Source organism: Coturnix japonica, unplaced genomic scaffold, assembly GCF_054131305.1.
Source record: "Coturnix japonica strain WE unplaced genomic scaffold, WE-NBRP24 Scf061, whole genome shotgun sequence".
Taxonomy (NCBI): domain Eukaryota; kingdom Metazoa; phylum Chordata; class Aves; order Galliformes; family Phasianidae; genus Coturnix; species Coturnix japonica.
The window spans coordinates 284,040-291,783 of record NW_028188964.1 but is presented as its reverse complement, the minus strand read 5'-3'; the positions used below and the strand labels follow the sequence as shown (position 1 = coordinate 291,783).

The 7,744-nt window shown below is 56.1% G+C and overlaps 1 long non-coding RNA gene and 2 pseudogenes across 1 annotated transcript; all 3 read left to right on the top strand.

The window, feature by feature from the left end:
• Window positions 1-916: 916 nt before the first annotated feature.
• LOC146751796 (uncharacterized) lies at window positions 917-3,315 on the top strand (annotated as a pseudogene).
• A 6-nt stretch (window positions 3,316-3,321) lies between these two features.
• LOC146751795 (uncharacterized) lies at window positions 3,322-5,274 on the top strand. Its single transcript, XR_014941123.1, has 3 exons — window positions 3,322-3,406; window positions 4,127-4,211; window positions 4,768-5,274. It is a non-coding gene; the product is annotated as an uncharacterized LOC146751795 (long non-coding RNA).
• A 773-nt stretch (window positions 5,275-6,047) lies between these two features.
• LOC146751794 (uncharacterized) lies at window positions 6,048-7,639 on the top strand (annotated as a pseudogene).
• Window positions 7,640-7,744: the final 105 nt, after the last annotated feature.

The window sequence follows — 7,744 nt, the reverse complement described above, 5'->3', positions numbered from 1 at the left end:
GGAGACCGGGGTGGGGGCCGGGGCTAAGCCACAGGACAAGCAGGCCAACTTGGCCAAGTTCCCCAGGGCACAGCACATGCTGGATGAGGCAGAGGAACGTGCTGACACGGCTGAGTCCCAGGGTAACAAGCTCCAGGCACGGAGCCGTGACATCAGCATCAAGGTGGGTTCCTACCCCACATCCCTGCCCTCCATCTTCTCACCTCCCTCCATCTCCTTTCCCAATAGAAAGGACTCAGTGAGGAACGAAAGCTGCAGATGCTCTGCCTTCCAGCCCCAACCTCTGATCTCACAACCCCTTTGGATCTTTCAACTCTCCTGCTTTCAGCCAATAAGAATTGTTGAGCGGCAGCAGCTGCATTTGTGGGACAGGGCTTAGTGTGGGTGGTGCTGTGGGGTTGGTGTGGGAGCCACGGGAGATGGAGGGTGGCCAAGAGTGTGAGTTTGCCACTCAGGCCATCCCACAGTGCCGTGAACCTTGATCCATGGTGACTGAACATCATCGTAACTGGCTGTGGGGCACAGTTGGTTGCTACAGGACAGTATGTTCCCCTATGCACTTCTATGGGTCCCTGCAGGTACATGTGTGAGTGTGTCAGTATAGCTTCTCGGAGTCGGGTTGCTTGGGAATGCAGCCCAAAGCGGGTGGTAAACTCCATCTAAGGCTAAATACCGGCATGAGACCGATAGCCAACAAGTACCGTAGGGGAAATTTGAAAAGAACTTTGAAGAGAGAGTTCAAGAGGGCGTGAAACCGTTAAGAGGGCGACCTCAGGTCCCATATGGGTCTGTATTTGTTCCCCTTGGCTCCCCGTGGGTCTCTATTGCTCCCTGTCGTTCTTATGTGGCTCTATGACTCTCTATGATGTTCTTTTGGTTCTCTATGGTTCCTGTGGGTTACTGCCCCTGACAGACGGTGGGAGGGGCCGGGTGATAAGAAGGGCAGAAACAGCCCCATTTCTGTCCCTGGCTGTGTTGTGTAGAGCCCCATGGGGAACTGTGCAGCACTGCAGTCCCGCGAGGAGTGCAGAGCAGGCAAGTGGAGAGGTGCTTGTGTTCCTGGGAGGAGAGCAAGCCGTTCTCTGTGTCTGTGCGAGGAGTGAAGGAGCCAAAATGCCAGCCCAGCTGGGCAGGTGGGTGCAGCAGGCCCAGAATGTGGGGAGGGGAAGCCAGAATCACTGTGTGCTGCCGGGCTTTCTCCAGCCAGGCAGCCAAACTCCCTTTCCGTGGGCACAGCCCTGTTCCTGCTCTCGGGAGGGCCAGAACGGGGCCAGGCCGCTGCCCACCTTAGCACAGCAGAGCCCCTCACTCTCATGCGTCCCATGGGTGCTGTGGCACTGGCCAGCTCTTGCTAAAGGGCCCCCTGGGACTCACAACTCTGCTGGGCAGAGGAACCCGGTGGCAGCTGTCTGCTAAAAGGATCCCAGGAGACCGTGTCCCCACGCTGGGCTGTGATAACCACCATCTGATCTCTCCCTTAGGCAACGTGTCGCTCAAGAGAGGGGAAGAGGGACTCCCGTCCTGCTTCTAGCGGTCCTTTCTGGTGAGTGTTCCCCACCCAAAGCCATCCCAGCACAGCCAAGGAGCGGGACTGTCCCACACAGCATGTCCCCACTGGGTTGGGAGGAGGGAAATGGGCTGCAGGGCTCCGAGCACTCTGGCAAACTAATGGTCTCTCCTGACTGATATCTCCCACAGCTGGAGCCTTCCTCTGGATATTGGGAGCCTGGGGAAATGTCCTGCAGGTCAGTGCCACAGCGTGCGACAGAAGACAAAGCTCTGCCCTTGAGCCTCCATGGGGACAGGAGGAGTTTGGCCATGGGCCCATCGCTGCTGAGACTCTGTGGGCTCCTGAGCCAGGCTGGGGGCTGCCTTGGCAGCAGGACGGGCTTTGGTGTGGCAGCATCTTCCCAGTGCCCAGCACGGAGCTCAGGCTGAAGGCAACAGCACATGGGAAGAAGGGGCCTTTGGCTCGTCCGTGACACTGTGGCGTCTGGAGGGATGGGAAAGCAAGCGGAGAAGCAGCAGATGCTCTGCAGCACGTGGAGGGCTGAAGGGCCCAACTTTGGGCAGCGGTCCTCTGCAAAGTGCTGGGAAGCAGCAGGAAATTCTGCCAGCGGCTCCCTGGGAAGCTCCTTTGGAAGCTCTGGCCGTGCTCCTGGTGCTTCCTCCCATCAAATGCTTTTCTCTTCCAGGTGGTGTCAGCAGGACCTGTGCATGAGCTCCTGTCTCTGGGGTAAGAACACTTCCTTGCCATGCACCTGGCTCTGTAGCTTGGCCTCGGCTGGCTGTGTGCTCCATGCACGCCTTCACCTTGTGCCCAGGGCTCCAGCCTTTCCCATCTATATGGTGAAGGCAGCCCTTGGCAAAGCAAAGGAACAAAAGGGGCCGGGGGATAAGGAAGGGCACAACCCCCCGGAATCCTTCACCTCGTGGCACTGAAACTCTGACCTGCGGGGTGGACATTGCTGAACAAGACTTGCTTTGCTTTGCCTTCAGGAACTCACTGGTCTGGCCAGAACCAAACCTGAAAAGTACTCAGCTGTCAGTCAGGAAGGAGCTCATTGTAGAATCATTGTTTGATGTCCTGGAGGAGAATGGGATCTACGGTCTGAAGAGAGAGGTAATGATAATGCTCCCTCCTGTTTCCTTCCAGCCCTTTACAGGGACACCTCTGTGCTCTGGCCGCCTGCCCCACACCTGGCTCTCAGGCTCAGCCTCCCCTGTGTCTTGGAGCTACTTTGCTCCCCACACTGAGAGCTGATGCTGGTGCTGGCTGCACGGTAAAGCTGGGATCAGGGTGCTCTGTGCAGAGCCATGAATTCCCCCTGGCTGGGCCCCAGCCAGAAGCCTACTGGGCTTGGCTTGGAGGCTGGATGCGGCCCCTGCCAAGAGACTTGTGCTTCAGACTTCTTAGCTGGAAGGGCCATTCTCCAGACCAGCTGCAACTGGAGCTCTGCAGAGCCTGGCTGGCTCAGGGCACGATCTGACTGCCTGTCAAGGCTGTTCTACAGCAGACACAGGGCTGGCAATACTGGGATCAGGCAGAGCCCAAAGTCCATCTTTGCTGTGTCTCTGGAGGGCAGTTCTTGGGTAGGACTCCCTGCTCACACCCATCTCCTGTCTTTGTGCTCACTGTGCTCAACTTGGCCATTGCACAACTGCAAGCTCCTTGCCCAGCATCCAGCTCTGGCGACTCTTTGCCTCACCGCTGATGGACGCATCTCTCTCATTTCAGCCTGATATTTCTGTTGGAAACTGCTGGGCATTCCAAAGTTCGCAGGGCCATGTTGTCATCCAGCTGCCGGAGAACATCTGGCCCACAGCCTGTGGCCCTGTGGCACGTCTCCAAGGCGGTGTCTCCCTCTGGGGGTGTCAGCAGTGCCCCCGAGACTTTGCCATCTTGGTAAGTCTCTGCCTGCTGCTGCTTCTGGAGGCCCCCGAGGAAAAAGCTTTGCCATAGAGCCCCATAAGAGCCCATTGAAATCCTATAGAGCCCCAGAGACAACCAACAGAACACCATAACCAAAACATAAGACCCCATAGACCACCACAGACACCCCAAAAAGCCCTATAGAGCCCCCACAGACACCCCAGAGAGCCCCATAATGCTCCATAAGACCCCATAGAGCTGCACAAGAAGCTCATAGAGATCCAAAGAGCCTCATGGCGCACCATACACACCCAACAGGGCCCCATAAGGGCCCTACAGACACCCAACAGAGCCCCATAACTGCCACATAGAGCCCTGTAAGACCCCATAGAGCCACACAAGAGCTCATAGAGCACCATAGAGCCACATGGTAGACACCCAACAGAGCCCCATACAACCCCATACAGTTGGGAGCTCCCAAATTTCAGTGGTGGGCTGCTGCAGAGCACGGCATCCTGCCTGAGGGCACCAAATCCCTCGGCTGGTTCCATGTCTCCAAAGGCCTCTGCTGCTCTTTGTGGCCGAGCAGCTGGGAGCAATTGCTCCACGTGCCCTGACTCAGGTTCACCCTCCGTTGTGCTCCAATCCTACCAGAGCACAGGGAGGGTTGGAAGGGCTCCCACCTTTGGCCTCAGTGTGTTCTTTATGGCACGGCCTGCCTAAGTGTGACCGCCATCATCTCTTGTCTTTGAGGGAGTGGATGAGGACGAAAGGGAAACTCCTGGGACTGTATGTTTATGACGTGGACAGAGATATTGCGCAGACCTTCCACGTTCAGGTATGGCAAGTGCAAGGGGGGAGGCTGGGCTGCCTGCACGGCATGGGAAGAAAGAGCTTTCCTGCCCACCCTCTGCTCTCCAACATGGCCGACTCCCGTGGGGTCCCTTTTGCAAGCCTTTGGAAGCACTTGTTGTGCCGGGGCTCTTCCCATGCCCATAACAAAGCCTCTCCTCTGCTACTGCTTCACTTGTATACTGAGACCTTGAAATAACTACAAACTACTTCACTTATATAATGAGACCTTGAAAGAAAAGATTCTTCTCTTGTTCTAAAGGCACAAACAACATTTGATTCCCACACTGATAAGATCAGTGATAACAAGAGAGGGGTCTGCATGCTAAACAACTATTGAATATGGATCAGAATTCCAGGAAATCATTGACTGTGTATTAGGTTTACCCATATCTATGGGGTGAACAGTGGGAGCTATGGGGCACTATGAGATCTATGGGATGCTTTGGGATCTATGGGGAGAACAGTGGGAGCTATGGGGCACTATGGGGCACTGGTCCCCCTCTGGCCCATAACGAAGCCTCTCCTCTTTGCATTGGCAGGAGAAGCCCCTTCAGTCCTACAAAAGGATTAAAATGGATGTACGCAGCAACTGGGGGAACGCGGAATACACCTCCGTGTACCGATTCGAAATCCACGGCAACCCCTAAAAACACCTAGAAACCCCTAAAAATCCCTAATAAACCCTAAAAACCCCTAAAAAAACCTAAAAACCATAAAAAACCCTAATAAACCCTAAAAACCCCTAAACTCTGATGTCTACCAGAGGGTTTTAATTAGGGATTGATCATTCAATGAAGAGATGTCGATGACTTTCTGCCCGCCTCGAGGCTGGTTGGGGGGAGGGAGGAGCTGCGGGGATGAGTTGGGTGGGTGTTTGGGGGGGGGACTGGGGTGGGGACCAGGGCTAAGCCACAGGACAAGCAGGCCAACTTGGCCAAGTTCCCCAGGGCACAGCACATGCTGGATGAGGCAGAGGAACGTGCTGACACGGCTGAGTCCCAGGTAACAAGCTGCAGGCACGGAGCCGTGACATCAGCATCAAGGTGGGTTCCTACCCCACATCCCTGCCCTCCATCTTCTCACCTCCCTCCATCTCCTTTCCCAATAGAAAGGACTCAGTGAGGAACGAAAGCTGCAGATGCTCTGCCTTCCAGCCCCAACCTCTGATCTCACAACCCCTTTGGATCTCTCAACTCTCCTGCTTTCAGCCAATAAGAGTTGTTGAGCGGCAGCAGCTGCATTTGTGGGACAGGGCTTAGTGTGGGTGGTGCTGTGGGGTTGGTGTGGGAGCCACGGGAGATGGAGGGTGGCCAAGAGTGTGAGTTGGCCACTCAGGCCATCCCACAGTGCCGTGAACCTTGATCCATGGTGACTGAACATCATCGTAACTGGCTGTGGGGCACAGCTGGTTGCTACAGGACAGTATGTTCCCCTATGCACTAATATGGGTCCCTGCAGGTACATGTGTGAGTGTGTTAGTATAGCTCCCATATGGGTCTGTATTTGTTCCCGTTGGCTCCCCATGGGTCTCTATTGCTCCCCGTCGTTCTTATGTGGCTCTATGACTCTCTATGATGTTCTTTTGGTTCTCTATGGGTCCTGTGGGTTACTGCCCCTGACAGACGATGGGAGGGGCCGGGTGATAAGAAGGGCAGAAACAGCCCCATTTCTGTCCCTGGCCATGTTGTGTAGAGTCCCATGGGGAACATTGGAGGCCATAGCTTGTAGGCAAAGCAGAAGCTTATGGTGCATAGCTTACGGGGCTAAGCTGTGGGGGTTATGATACAGAGCATCAAGGGCAGTGGTGGTTCTATCGGACACAGCCAAAGAAAGGAGGCTGAGAGGCCTTAACAGCCCTGTAGAGCCTAAAGTCCTTGAAGCTTAAGGGTAGGCCTGGAGCCAAGGTACTAAAGGGCTGGACTGGAAGCACTGAGGTTTTGAGGGCCTGATGCACAGAGGGAGGCCAAAAAAGAGACCACGAGTCCATGAACATTTATGGCACAAAGGAAGGCTTAGAGCTGTAATGGAGAACACACCTGGAGGCACAGATGCCTGCAAGCTGTCAGGGAAATGGGCTGCAGGGCTCCGAGCACTCTGGCAAACTAATGGTCTCTCCTGACTGATGTCTCCCACAGCTGGAGCCTTCCTCTGGATATTGGGAGCCTGGGGAAATGTCCTGCAGGTCAGTGCCACAGCGTGCGGCAGAAGACAAAGCTCTGCCCTTCAGCCTCCGTGGGGACAGGAGGAGTTTGGCCACGGGCCCATCGCTGCTGAGACTCCGTGGGCTCCTGAGCCAGGCTGGGGGCTGCCTTGGCAGCAGGACGGGCTTTGGTGTGGCAGCATCTTCCCAGTGCCCAGCACGGAGCTCAGGCTGAAGGCAACAGCACATGGGAAGAAGGGGCCTTTGGCCCGTCCGTGACACTGTGGAGTCTGGAGGGGATGGGAGAGCAAACGGAGAAGCAGCAGATGCTCTGCAGCACGTGGAGGGCTGAAGGGCCCAACTTTGGGCAGCAGTCCTCTGCAAAGTGCTGGGAAGCAGCAGGAAATTCTGCCAGCGGCTCCCTGGGAAGCTCCTTTGGAAGCTCTGGCCGTGCTCCTGGTGCTTCCTCCCATCAAATGCTTTTTTCTTCCAGGTGGTGTCAGCAGGACCTGTGCATGAGCTCCCGTCTCTGGGGTAAGAACACTTCCTTGCCATGCACCTGGCTCTGTAGCTTGGCCTCGGCTGGCTGTGTGCTCCATGCACGCCTTCACCTTGTGCCCAGGGCTCCAGCCTTTCCCATCTATATGGTGAAGGCAGCCCTTGGCAAAGCAAAGGAACAAAAGGGGCCGGGGGATAAAGAAGGGCACAACCCCCCGGAATCCTTCACCTCGTGGCACTGGAACTCCAACCTGCGGGGTGGACATTGCTGAACAAGACCTGCTTTGCTTTGCCTTCAGGAACTCACTGGTCTGGCCAGAACCAAACCTGAAAAGTACTCAGCTGTCAGTACGGAAGGAGCTCATTGTAGAATCATTGTTTGATGTCCTGGAGGAGAATGGGATCCACGGTCTGAAGAGAGAGGTAATGATAATGCTCCCTCCTGTTTCCTTCCAGCCCTTTACAGGGACACCTCTGTGCTCTGGCCGCCTGCCCCACACCTGGCTCTCAGGCTCAGCCTCCCCTGTGTCTTGGAGCTACTTTGCTCCCCACACTGAGAGCTGCTGCTGGTGCTGTCTGCACGGTAAAGCTGGGATCAGGGTGCTCTGTGCAGAGCCATGAGTTCCCCCTGGCTGGTCCTGATGAGCCCATGGAGGTGGATCCACCTCCTGATGAACCCATGGAGGTGGATCCGCCCGCAGCATAGCTGGCCTGGCACCACACCACCGTGCCAGGCCCTGCAGCAGTAACATCTCAGCTCCACCATTGCTGGTCCAGGCGCTGGGCTCCTTACCATCCGTGTGGCCCCCGCCCCCGGCATTAGTGCTCTGTGCAGAGCCATGAGTTCCCCCTGGCTGGGCCACACCCATCTCCTGTCT